The sequence below is a fragment of the Odocoileus virginianus genome, chromosome 6, assembly GCF_023699985.2.
Source record: "Odocoileus virginianus isolate 20LAN1187 ecotype Illinois chromosome 6, Ovbor_1.2, whole genome shotgun sequence".
Taxonomy (NCBI): domain Eukaryota; kingdom Metazoa; phylum Chordata; class Mammalia; order Artiodactyla; family Cervidae; genus Odocoileus; species Odocoileus virginianus.
In genome coordinates this window covers 27,502,203-27,516,046 of record NC_069679.1, presented here as the reverse complement: position 1 = coordinate 27,516,046, position 13,844 = coordinate 27,502,203, and the positions used below count along the sequence as shown (strand labels likewise).

General features: G+C 40.1%; 1 protein-coding gene across 2 annotated transcripts in view; it reads right to left on the bottom strand.

Moving 5' to 3' along the window:
- SNAP23 (synaptosome associated protein 23) overlaps nucleotides 1-12,566 on the bottom strand; it is a 36,140-nt gene extending 23,574 nt beyond the window's left edge. Inside the window, exon 1 of one of the 2 annotated variants that reach the window (XM_020906762.2) lies at nucleotides 12,476-12,566. The gene's annotated coding sequence lies outside the window, so the exon portion shown is untranslated. The remainder of the gene's footprint in view (nucleotides 1-12,475) is intronic. The other variant, XM_070469079.1, reaches the window with a different exon arrangement.
- Nucleotides 12,567-13,844: the final 1,278 nt, after the last annotated feature.

Below are 13,844 nucleotides of genomic sequence, written 5' to 3'. Positions count from 1 at the left end.
ACATGATGCAAAGAGCTGACTCACTGGAAAAGACCCTGATGCTGGGAAAGATTGAGGGTAGGAGGAGATGGTGCAACAGAGGATGAGATGGTTGGATGGCATCACCAACTCAGTGGACATGAGTCTGAGCAAACTCCAGAAGACAGTGAAGGACAGAGAAGGCTGGCGTGCTGCAGTCCATGGGGTCACAAAGACTTGGACGTGACTTAGCAACTGAACAACAACGACGGATATCTATACAGAGAACCCTTACTCCTTGTGTGTGCTGCCATGTCCAACTCTTTGCAACCCCATGGGCTGAGACCTGCCAGGCTCCTCTGTCCATGGAATTTTCTAGGCAAGAATACTGGAGTGGGTTGCCATTTCCTTCTCCAAGAGAAACCTTAAGTCTACACAAAACTAGTTATGTACCAGAACTAATAAATGAATTCAGAAAGGCAGCAGGATACAAGATTAATAGAGAGATCTGTTGCATTTCTTTACACTAATAATGAAATATCAGAAAGAGAAAGCAATAAAAAAAATCCATTTAAAATCATATCAAAAGGGAATTCCCCTGGTGGTCCAGTGGTTAGGACTCTGTGCTCTCACTGCTGAGGGCCTGGGTTCAGTCTCTGCTTGGGGAACCAAGATCCCACATGCTGCAGGGTGTGGCCAAAACAATCAATCAATATCCCTAATTATTAGAGAAATGTAAATCAAAATCACAATGAGATATCACCTCACACCAGTCAGAATGGCCATCATCAAAAAGTTTATAAATAATAAATGTGAAAGTGTGGAGAAAAGGGTACCCTCCAACACTGTTGGTGGGAAAGTAAATTGGTGCAGCTACCATGTAAAACAGTATGGAGGGTCCTTAAAAAAACAAAGCTACCATACGATCCAGCAACCCCAGTTCCTAGGCATGTATCTGCAAAAAATGAAAACTAATTCAAAAAGATACATGCACCCCGATTTCACAGCAGCACTATTTACAATAGCCAAGACATGGAAACGACCCATGCGTCCACGAACAGATGAGTAGTTTAAGAAGATGTGGTATATACATATATAATGAAATATCACTCAGCTATAAAAAAGAATGAAATATTGCTATTTGCAGCAACATGGGTGGACCTAGAGATCATGCTTAATGAAAAGAGAGCAAGACAAATACTATTTGATATCGCTTATATGTGGAATCTAAAAAATAATACATGTGAATTTATATACAAAATAGAAACAGACTCACAGACACAGAAAACAAACTTATGGTTACCTGAGGGGAGGGAGGAGGGAGGGACAATTAGGAGTAAGGGGTTAACAGGTACAAAATACTATACCTGAACGAGATAAAACAACCAGGAGTTACTGTATAGCAGAGGGAATTATAGTTATAATCTTGCAATAACCTATAGTGGAATATAATCTAAAAAAAGAAATAACTGAATCACTATGCTGTACACCCAAAACTAACACAATATTATAAATCAACTATACTTCAATTCTTGGAAGAGGAAATGGCAACCCACTCCAGTATTCTTGCCTGGAGAATCCCATGGACAGGGGAGCCTGGCAGGCTACAGTCCACAGGGTCGCAAAGAGTCGGACATGACTTAGCAACTATACATATACTTCAATTTAAAAAAAAAAAAAAGGCAGGGAAAAACTCAAATGTCCATACAATGGGGTATCATTCAGCCATAGAAAGGAATGTTACATGCTATAACATGTTGTTGTTGTTGCTGTTCAGTTGCCAAGTAGCGTCCGACTCTTTGCGATCCTATGGACTATAGCACGCCAAGCCTCCTTGTCCCCCACCATCTTCCAGAGCTTGCCCAAATTCATGCCCATTGAATCAGTGATGACATCCAACCATCTCATCCACTGTCACCCTTTTCTCCTTCTGTTTTCAATCTTTCCCAGCATCAGGGTCTTTTCCAATGAGTCAGGTCCTTGCATCAGGTAGCCAAAGTACCTCCTTGCAGTCCATGGGACTCCGAAGAGTCTTCTCCAGCACCACAGTCCAAAAGCATCAATTCTTCAGTGTTCTGCCTTCTTTTATGGTTCAGTCATGTATGGTTCACATCCATACATGACTCCTGGAAAGACCACAGCCTTAACTATATGGACCTTTGTCGGCAAAAGTGATGTCTCTGCTTTTTAACACACTGTCTAGGTTTGTTATAGCTTTCCTGCCAAGAAGCAATCGTCTTCTAATTTCATGACTAGTCACCATCTGCAGTGATTTCAAAGCCCAAGAAGAGGAAACCTGTCACTGCTTCCACCTTTTCCTCTTCCATCTGACATGAAGTGATAGGACTGGATGCCATGATCTTAGCTTTTTAATACTGAGTTTTAACTGGCTTTTTTCACTCTCTTCTTTCACCCTCATCAAGAGGCTCTTTAGTTCTTTGCTTTCTGCCATTAAAGTGGTATCATTCACATATCTGAGGTTGTTGATATTTCTCCCAGCAATCTTGATTCCAGTTTGTAATTCATCCAGTCCAGCATTTTGCATAACGTGTTCTGCATATAAGTTAAATAAATAGGATGACAATAAACAGCCTTATTGTACTCCTTTCTCAATCTTGAACCAGTCAGTTGTTCCATACAAGGTTCTAACTGTTGTTCTTGACTCGCATACAGGTAAGATGGTCTGGTATTCCCATCTCTTTAATCCCATCTCTTTAAGAGTTTCCACATCACTGCCGTGTCATGGCAAAGGAACTCAATGAAGCTAGGAGCCATACTGTGCAGGGCCACTCAAGACGGATGGGTCATAGTGTAGAGTTCTGAGAAAATGTGATCCACTGGAGGAGGGAATGGCAAACCACTCTAGTATACTTGCCATGAGAACCCCGTGAACTGTATAAAAAGGCTATAACTTGTATGAGCCTCAAAAGCATAATTCTTACTGAACAAAACCAAATACAAAAGGCCCCATATTGTATGATGCCATTTATATAAAATGTCCAAAATAGATAAATCCATAAAGGCAGAAAGTAGATCAGCTGTTGCCAAGGTAGGGGGAGGCAGACTGACTATCAATAGGTATGGGGCTGTTCGGGGGTAATGGAAATGTTCTGGAATTAGTGGTGATGGCTCCAGTCATACGAATATGCTAAAAACCACTAAATGGTATACTCTAAAACAGTGAATTTTAAGTTATATGAATAATATCTCGAATTTAAAAAAAACTGAAAAAGTCTTAAGAGTAGAGAAAGACTATGTGAAAGAACAGACTAATAAAAGAAAAACGTTTGAGTAGGAATTAAAAGGAAGACAGGAAGAACATTAATTTTGTAACTTTTCCTATGCTAAACAAACTATTCTCTGCCACAGTGTAAAATCTAAGTTAGAGATTTAGTTAAAATAATAAATGATAGCAGCTATAGAGTAGGCACCACTGAAATAAAAAGTATATTTTAGATTAAATGGATCACCTTTCTTTTTCAGGAAGAAAAATGGTTGGAAAATGGCAGAACAACTATGTTAAGAAATACACCTTATAGCCTTCTTCATTAACTTCTTCCTTCCAATTTCTTGGAATTCTGAAAATGTGTATTTCTGTATTTTTAAAAGGAAAAAAACTTCAAGTTTTACTTCTTGTAATGAGAGAAAATTACTTTAAAATGGGTATTCCTGGCTATTATTAATAACTGTGCAATAGAAAGTGAAACCTAAATAAGACAACAACCAATGCATTATTTACATGCTGGTATATTTGAAAACACTGATTTTTTGGAAAGACTTAAAATGGTCATTAAAAAAGGTTAGACACTATTATTTGTATCAATAAATCTTAATCTACATTAAAAATAAATATAGTTTAATATCAACAACCTCAGATATGCAGATGAACCACTCTAATGACAGAAAGTGAAGAGGAACTAAAGAGTCTCTAGATGAAAGTGGAAAAGGAAAGTAAAAAAGCTGGCTTAAAACTCAACATTAAAAAAAACCAAGATCGTGACATCTGCTCCCAACACTTCGTGGAAAATAGAAGGCAGAGAAGTGGAAGCAGTGATGGATTTTGCATCCAGATTATCTATGGCCATTTCAATTCTTACTCCTATAAAATTAAAGTTTAACTTGAACATTATTTAAGAAGATAAAATGCTGATTTAAAAAAATCAAAATTCTCAAAAGATAATGAAATATATACAAGAAAAATTAAAATATCCCTCGTCTCTGGCCTTTTCTCATTTTTATCAATTTAGAAAAAAATCACAGATAAAGACAAAAATACCTAAGTGCCAATATTGCTTATAATGTTAAAAAATTCAGAGAGGCCTATATAACCAATGATAAGAGAGATCTGATTGAAAAAGTATGGTATAACTACATGATGGAATGTCATTCAGCCATTAAAAATTATTTTTGATGATGTGATATTCTTCCATGTTTAATTTTAATGAAGTATATACACATGGTTTGAGATATCGAATAGTTATACAGCAGTAATAAGTAGCCGTTCCCCTGCCCTCCCTCTTCCCCCAAACCAATTCCTGCCTCCAGGACCCCAGAGAAAAATTTTCAACAGTATTAGTCATTTTAGTATTTAACTCCCAATCTCCAAATCATACTTATGGTATTGTTTCTTGATATTTGTCAGTTTGGGGTATCATCCACTGACTTTCTACGATGAAGATATTTAACTCTTATATCTTCCCATCTCCTCTGAGCGTTCATGTTTATCCTTACATTATAGACTGACTGGCTCATTAAATAATTGACTGGAAATCAGAAGTCTTAAGCAGTGAAGAAATCTGTTCAACTCTATCCCACTCACACAGAGATGATCATAAAACCTTTCCTTCCAAAAATGTTTTTTATTAATCCCAAAGAATCCAGGGTCCCACGGAACATCAATTGGAAAATATAAGCCTACAGAAATTTTCTGCTTAATTAACCAATTATGTGTGAATAAAATTTCTTTTTAATTCTCATCTCAGAGAACTATCTCTAAAGGGAAATAAACCTCAGAGACCACCTAGTCTAACTTTTATATGCTATGAGAATAAAGTGTAATTCTTAGGCTCTCTATATATTACACAATCTTTACTGGAGAAGTGGCAGGGGTGGGGGTATACTTTTTGGAACAGATTTGATGTTAGCTGAGAAAAAAAAGGCAGAGAGTGTGATCATAAGATGGCAAGAGGGAACAGAGTCCAGCTGAACAGGGAAACTGTAGGCCAGGGCTGTCAGAAGGGAACAGGTAAACAGTACCATGTAGCTATGGTGACCTCCCCAAGAGCGCTGAAAACTCTTGGAGAGCAAGATGGAGAGCAAGGAGGAGTCAGCAGCCTACCTAGTCTGAAAGCACAGCAGAAAGGAACCCTGGTCCTAGAACATGTCTCTTTCAAAACATACCACAAGCATTTTTCAAGCATCTATTGTCAAGTAAAGGAACATATCTGATGTTAAGAAAACTACCTTTGTTTCTTTTGCAATGTGTATTTTATGCTACACTGTGGTTAGGATATGGAAAATAAAGCATTCTTCTCTATTGCCTCCAAATATACACAGTTTTCCATTTCACTTAAGTTTTCTAATTGTTTTATGCACATAAATTCTATCTCTCTATAGGACTATAGTCTTCCTAGACTAAGGTGAAGACCATCTGAAATGCTGTCAAGGCCTAGTTGGGTTGAATATGATTTCAGCTATAATTCTCCAGTGACTAAACTTGCTACTTCCAGATAAGGTGAGATACTTTAAAATACTGTGTTGAATGAGCATAATGTGGTGGTTCATAACACAGACTCGGATGTTAGATAGACCCTGAGTTCATTCTCGCTCTCGTACCCAGGCAATTTACCTAACCTATTCAAGTCTCAGTTTCCTCATTCATTAGGACAACAATTCTACCAAGAGGGTTGTTTCAGAAATAAAATTATTAATAGTTAAGCTACATAACATGCTTAGCACACAGTAAAGACTCATGAAATAATGATTATTAATGAACTACCCATTTTCACTCATGTTATTTGTTACGTACTCCGTGGCATCTGACTCCTGGTATCAGAATATTTGAGAAGCTAATCAGAAAGCTTCCAGGCAAACTTAGAATCAGAGCCACAATACTTGGATGGTTGTGGTGAATATTTCATTCAGGCTGTTGGAAGCCTTGCCAATCATCCCTACCTCACACGTGGTATCTCATGTCATGAATTATTAGGTGCCTGGGATGGCACCTAACAAAGTACAAGTATATGCACAATATGGGCTTCCTAGGTAGCACAGTGGTAAAGAATCCTCCTGTACATGAAGGAGATGCAGGAGACATGGGTTCGATTCCTGGGTGGGGAAGATCCCCTGGAAGAGGAACTGGCAACCCACCCCAGCATTCTTGCTTGGAGAATTCCAGGGAATGAGGAGTCTGGTGGGCTGCAGTCCATGGGATTGCAAAAGAGTTGGACATGATGGAGCATGCGTGGAGCACACGCAGACACACACAGTACACCTAAGCAGCTCTTTTTTTTGAAGACTCCTAAAGATGAAAAATGGAGGATAAATAGAAAGAATAGAAAAAAAGGATTAGAGAGAACAAAGCAGAAGTTCAGACATAAACCATCACTTACTGCATAAAAGAAGTTAGTTTTTCTTTAGACTTCATTCTTAAATTCCCTTTTTAACATGGAACAATAGAAGTGCTGACATACAAGGAAGGAAGAAAATAAGAAAAAATGTTCACATGTATGCTCACAAAGTACAGGCACATCGTATTCCAAAATACTCTAAACATTCTAGGGTAGGCCAAAAAGAATCCATGCTCTGATTAAGAAATTTAATTCTTCCTGAAAGCACTTAGATGAGACTAGAGTCTTATTTATATTAAGGTTAGGTTCCTCTTTTCACTTCCTCTCTCAAGTCTCCTTTCTACTTCCTCCTACAGGAACAACTTTATTCTTATACCAAGCACCCTCGAACACCCCGCGCCAAAAAAAATACTATGCAAATATAAGAAGTACACCTTTGAATCATATCTATTAAATATCTTGGTTTCAAAGACTACTGAAGCACATGATTCAAGACAGAAATCATACTGCTGAGGGAGAAAGTACCACTAAAACGACTAATCAAAATGATCAAAATTACACTTCAGTTTTACAGAAACATCTATTATAACTTAATTGCTTGATGTCCAACACCAAGTTTTCAAGTCCTGCTCAACCTTGGCATTTCCACAATTATACTCTAAGTAACCAGGATATAATCCTGAGAAGGAAGATCTAGATGTGATTATAATCAATTACACTGACCACATCTAAAAGAAAGGCTGTGAGAACAGAAAAGGGATGATCTATAAGAAAGATAAGGAGGCTCAAGAATGTAGCATTCACTCCCTGGGGAACAGAGAGACACAGTCTGGCAGACATACCTTTGGTATCTGCCAGGGAAATACCAAGTGTGAGGTGGGGATGACTGGCAAGGCTTTATCCTGCTTGAGTGAAATATTCACCTAAGCCATCCAAGTACTTTGACCCTGATTCCAAGTTCACTTAAGATGCTTTTTGGTAAGCTTCTCAAATATTCTGATATAAGGAGTCAGATGCCACGGTAGAAAACGTAAACATTCAAATCCCCGGAAAGGAATACTCGCCCACAGCAGATTGAATGGCATTCTTGTTTATACAAAAAGCAATACAGTATAGGGACTGCTGCTGCTAAGTCACTTCAGTCGTGTCTGACTCCATGCGACCCCATAGACGGCAGCCCACCAGGCTCCCCCGTCTCCGGGACTCTCCAGGCAAGAGCACTGGAGTGGGTTGCCATTTCCTTCTCCAATGCATGAAAGTGAAAAGTGAAAGGGAAGTCGCTCAGTCGTGTCCAACTCTTAGCGACCCCATGGACTGCAGCCCACCAGGCTCCTCCGTCCATGGGATTTTCCAGGCAAGAGTACTGAAGTCAGGTGCCACTGCCCTTTCCGACAGTACAGTGATTAAGTGCCCAGTGTTTGGAGCCACAGTGGTTTCCAGTGGTGACTACGCTTTACTCAACTTCTCTGTGCTTGTATTCTCACTAATTACTTCAAGTGTTGTGGTAAGGACTAAGTTAACTTATACAAAAAATTTAAAACCTTGCTAGATAGAATGTAGTGCTCAGTAAAAGTATAATAATTTTTCATAATAATTATGAAACGTCTCAGGATTGTGATCTGGGAATCAAAGCACAATCAACTCTAAAACAAAAATTGTGATCTTAGACTATTAAAGAAGTGCCACAGGGAATTCCCTGGCAGTCCAGTACTAAGGACTCGGTGCTTTCACTGCCAGGGCCTAGGTTCAATCCCTGGTCAGGGAACTAAAATTCCACAAGCTGCATAGCATGGCCAAAAAAAAAAAAAAGTGCCACAATACCGACACGCAGGAATAAAACATGTATGTATGTGTGTGCATGTGTACAGAGTGGAGAGGGTGGCTTTAACAGGCAGACAGGACATAGGTTGTGAAGGGCTCATATACTATACCAAGAAATTTGGATTTTCTTTTTCTTTTTTAAAAATATTTATTTGGCTGCTCTGGGTCTTCGTTGTGGCATGCAGGGTCTTTCAGTTGCAGCATTCAAACACTTAGTTGCAGCATGTGGGATCTAGTTTCCTGATCAGGGATCAAACCTGGGCCCCCTGCATTAAAAACATGGAGTCTTAGCCACTGGACCACCCGGGAAGTCCCTGAATTTTATTTTAAAAGCTTCAAATTCAGTTCAGTCGTTCAGTCGTGTCTGACTCTTTGCAACCCCATGAACCACAGTATGCCAGGCCTCCCTGGCCATCACCAACTGCCGGAGTCTACTCAAACCCACGTCCATTGAGTCGATGATGCCATCCAACCATCTCATCCTCTGTCGTCCCCTTCGCCTCCTGCCCTCAATCTTTCCCAGCATTAGAGTCTTTTCCAATGAGTCAACTCTTCACATCAGGTGGCCAAAGTATTAGAGTTTCAACTTTGACATCAGTCCTTCCAATGAACACCCAGGACTGATCTCCTTTAGGATGGACTGGTTGGATCTCCTTGCAGTCCAAGGGACTCTCAAGAGTCTTCTCCAACACCACAGTTCAAAAGCATCAATTCTTCGGTGCTCAGCTTTCTTTATAGTCCAACTCTCACATCCATACATGACTACTGGAAAAACCACAGCCTTGACTAGACGGACCTTCGTTGACAAAGTAATGTCTCTGTTTTTTAATATGCTGTCTAGGTTGGTCATAACTTTCCTTCCAAGGAGTAAGCGTCTTTTAATTTCGTGGCTGCAGTCACCATCTGCAGTGATTTTGAAACCCAAAAAATAAAGTCAGCCACTGTTTCCCCATCTATTTGCCATGAAGTGATGGGACTGTCTAGAACTAACACCCCAAAAAGATGTCCTTTTCATTATAGAGGACTGGAATGCAAAAGTAGGAAGTCAAGAAACACCTGGAGTAACAGGCAAATTTGGCCTTGGAGTACAGAATGAAGCAAGGCAAAGGCTAATAGGGTTCTGCCAAGAGAACACACTGGTCATAGCAAACACTCTCTTCCAACAACACAAGAGAAGACTACACATGGACATCACCAGATGGTCAACACCGAAATCAGAATGATTTTGCAGCCAAAAGCATTAAGAGGCAATCTAAAGGTAATCTCAACTGTCAAAACATTTTAAAAATAAATTTTAAACAAGTTTTATATCCAAGAACTCACAAAAATCAAGATGATGAAGGAATTCCAGAAAAATATAGTGAATAGTGACTTAAATATTTTAGTAGTAATTCAATCTAAACTGAAATCAAAACCAAAATGTCAGTGAACTTAAATGAGTAAAAGGGAATCCCATCTCCACCCCCACCAATATTACAAAAGAACAGTAGATGCTGTTTCCTGGCTCCACAATCCACTTCCTCCAATTGTTACAGGCACTGGATCCATCTGTTCCAAGGCCCTACCATCACCACCCCCAAGACAAAGAAAAGACCAGTCCCTGTCATTTACTTTTCTATCAATCTACAGACCTGAAAACAAAATAAAAAGAATAAAAAGTTCTGGAATAAAAAGTTCAGCACTCTTGGATGCAAGCAACATCATATATTATAAATGCAAACACATATATTATAAATGCAAAGTAAACACAGTTAAAAAACAGATTTCAGAATGTTTAAGACATAGGAATCACAGGAGGAAAACAAAGTACCTTAATTCAGCTGATTTCACAAAAATGTCAAAGAGCAAAATCCTCTTTTTCCCCTTTGCTAGTCTACTTTTATCTGGTTTCACCAGATAAGTTTGTTAGAACTGTCACAATAATGAATGCCATCACAAGGCTAAGAGAATTTTGGAGTCCATCAACATTAAAATTTAGGTAGTTCAATTTTCATTTTAAAAAATGATTAGATAAGGCCCAAAACAGCATTTTCCAAAGTGTAAAGCAAGAACAAGAACTGATTTTGCGTGGAGGGAGGTGGGAGGTTCAGGAGGCCGGGGACATGGGTATACCTATGGCTGATTCTTGTTGATGAAATGACAGAAAAACACAAAATTCTGTAAAAAGCAATTATCCTTCAATTAAAAAGCATTTTAAAAAAAGACACTAAAGCTGAAAAGAAATGATTTTGTTATATAAGCAATGCTTATGTACTTAATAGCTACATATTATAATGTGTACCAGAAAAGGTATAAAATATAGCTAAACCATGATTTCACAGATTAAAACTTGGAAGAGGGTAATGTTTTTTAAAAGTCTATTAAAATTTGAAGTAAAACTTCTAAAATGCAAAATTTATGATGGCAGTATAGTTCATGGGCTTCCCTGGTGGCTCAGTGGTAAACAATCTGCCTGCAAACAAAAGAGATGTGAGTTCGATCCCTAGCTCAAGAAGATCCCCTGGAGAAGAAAATGGCAACCCACTCTAGTATTTTTGCCTGGGAAATTCTATGGACAGAGGAACCTGGTAAGTTATAATCCATGGGGTCGCAAAAGAGTTGAACATGACTTAGTGACTAAAATAACAAAAAGCAAATGGTTCAAAGCAAGTGAAGTACCATAACTGCCCCATGAGCAACAGGGCCTGTTTGTTTGCTTTCTTCTTGGCTCAAGGTATTGTTGCCAATGATTAGAAAAGATGTGGCCTTTAGTTCAGTGAGCTTGTTACTAAAGTTGATTTAGAGTAAAAGAAACAAACACTAAGATGCATACAGAAATTTTCCTGTTTACAGGAAAGGGTGTAATATTGTTTAAAAAAAAAATAATGGCACAAAGAAATCATTCCTACACTGGAACTAAGACAAGAGCAATTTTCTAGTGCATATTCACAAACTATAAGCATCTAAAAAAAGAACTCTAGCAATAGTGATAAACATTTAAGTTGTAGGTTAAATGATATGATCACTTTATTTACTTTCACATGACCTGTCAAAGGAGCAGAGTAATATAAAAGGTTTTCCTCCTAATTATTTACATGAATGTGTTTTTCTCATTACCTTTCGCCAAAGGAATGAATGACAGGTGATCAGTGCACGCCTTGGCATCAACTTTGCTGGCGGCAGAAGCAGTAATATTTAAAAATTTTACTATGAAATGTTTCAAGATGAGATGTCAAAGTATTCTTGCTAATGATGTCTCAAGAATTTCCAGGCAAGACAAGAAAGTGGAAGAACCGTATCTATCTGGCCATACTTGGAGCATCTCACTGGGACATCTGAAAACCGATCTTAAGGGCACCACAGCAGATGGAGTAATATCACTCTCAATTCTTGAAGTATCTGCTACTAAGACGCTACAGTATTTTCACAGGGCTGAGGGATCACTGTCAGAAGCTGCCAATTTCCATACTCTCCTCTCCCAAGTGCCCCCACCCTTCCCCGAGAGATATAAGTTAAAACTCCTTTCTCATCTTCTTTTCCCAACTTTGACGAACTTCGGTTTCTTCTAACTCCCATCTGCCTTTCCTTGCACTGTGGTCACTAACGATGAGGAAAAAGTCCCCTGTGAAACACTTTCCAGGACTTTCCCCCGCCCCGCCTCCCCTGTGGAATTCGATCTTTTACCGACCCTTTCCTTCGTGTGTCTTCAGTAAAGCCGCGAAGTAAAAATGGACTTCACTGGACAGAATAGACTCTCCAATGCTATGACCGCAGAAGGCTCCTTCAAACAACTAGTTCAGAGTTTCTCTGATCACTGCGGCCACCATACAGCCTATTAATCCCGACCGTAGCAACACCGAGAGAGTGGGAAGTTAGAGAGTGGGAGTTTACTTCTGCTAGGTTTATAGGAAGAGTCCAGAGAACCACCATCCCTCCACCCTTCCTCCTCTGGCCGCTAGATAAGTCTCCCGGCGTCCAGCGTCCTCGATCAGGGCCGGACCTGCCCAGTCCCGGTCAGAGCGCCACCTTCTTCCCTAAAGCCCTACCTCACCAACTTTTCAACCGTCACGATACACTCTTTCTCCTTGGGATTATGATCCCAATCTTCTCCCCGGCCAGCTCACTCATTCCCACTCCTGGAGACTCACCAAGCGAGTTCCAGCCACTCCTCTCCGGCCGCTACAGCTCGGACACCCGCAGGCCGGACTCGCAGCTGCGCCCTTCTTGCGCCTGCGTTCGCCAGACCGGCGCGCCTGCGCACTTCCCCGGCGCGGCGAGCCCGGACACACCCCTGCAGCTGGAGCCAATCACCGTGCGAGGGCTTTAAATCTCCCTGCCACGCAGGCGGCGAGCCCTGGGACTCACCCGTTTACCGGATAATTCGAGTACCGCCCAAAGGTGGGCGGTGTTCAGGCAACAAACTTTCACTGGGGGCAAACCGTGTGCCAGGCCTTGGGCGGGATGAATGCTGAGGAAAAGGCGGCGAATAGAATGCCTTCCCTGACCTCTGTCTATACTGGGAGATAGATGTGTAAACATATTATAGTGGACAGAATATAGTGCTTGGCACACAGAACATCCGAGGCGCCACTGGCGCACAATGAACTAAGAGCTTTATTCTTAGGGTATCTGAAAGGGTTCCCTGAGGAAGTGAGTTTTGAGTCATGAAGGATAAGTAGGAGTTGCGCCGGAGGTACCGGAGGGAGATAAAGGTTTCCAGACTGTGGGCATTGGAGAGTCCAAGAAGACCACAGAGCCTTCTGGAAGTTTCCTTGTGGTTCATCCTATTTAGGGGCTTAAAGCTCCTCGTATATCTTCCGGTGAAGCGGGAAATGAGTTCTTAAAAGTTGGCAATGGCCAAGTCTTGGAAAATCTTGTACTTTTGGACTAGTGAGCCTACACTTTACCATGATCACTGAGAATATTTAAAGGTTTAAAAGCAGATCCGGCAACTGCTCCAGGCTCCTCTGAGAGCACAGCACAGTGCTGGAAATAAAAGAAGTTTCAAAGGAGTTGTCTATTCCTAAGGAGTCAAGGAAGATGCAATCTGAGAAACACCACCACAGAGTTATTGGTGATCTTAGTGAAAGCTATGTGATGAAATGGATAGATTGCAGTAGTTTGGAGAGAGGAGATGCAGAAATGGGGACAAGTTGTAGAATGCTTTTGGAAAGTATGGTCTTGAGGGGAATGGGGAAAGAAGACAAGTGTTCGAGTTTTTTGTTTCTGCTTTTTTGGTTGCTATTAGAATTAAGACAGGAAAAACTTAAGCATGCTAGGTAAGATGCAACTGAGAAAGAAAATAGTTTTAAAGAGAAGTGCTAGTCAGTAGATATTGAGTGGGTAAGTGTAGAGGCAGTCCAAAGTACTGAGGGAAGGAAAGTTCTTGGAAACAAGCTAGAGAAGATATCTCCTCAACTTTATAACAGGAAGTATTTGTAAACCTGTATGTTTAGTAATAGGAAGTTAAAGAACTTCTCATCTGATGGCCTCTTCTTTTCTCTGTGAAGTAGGAGA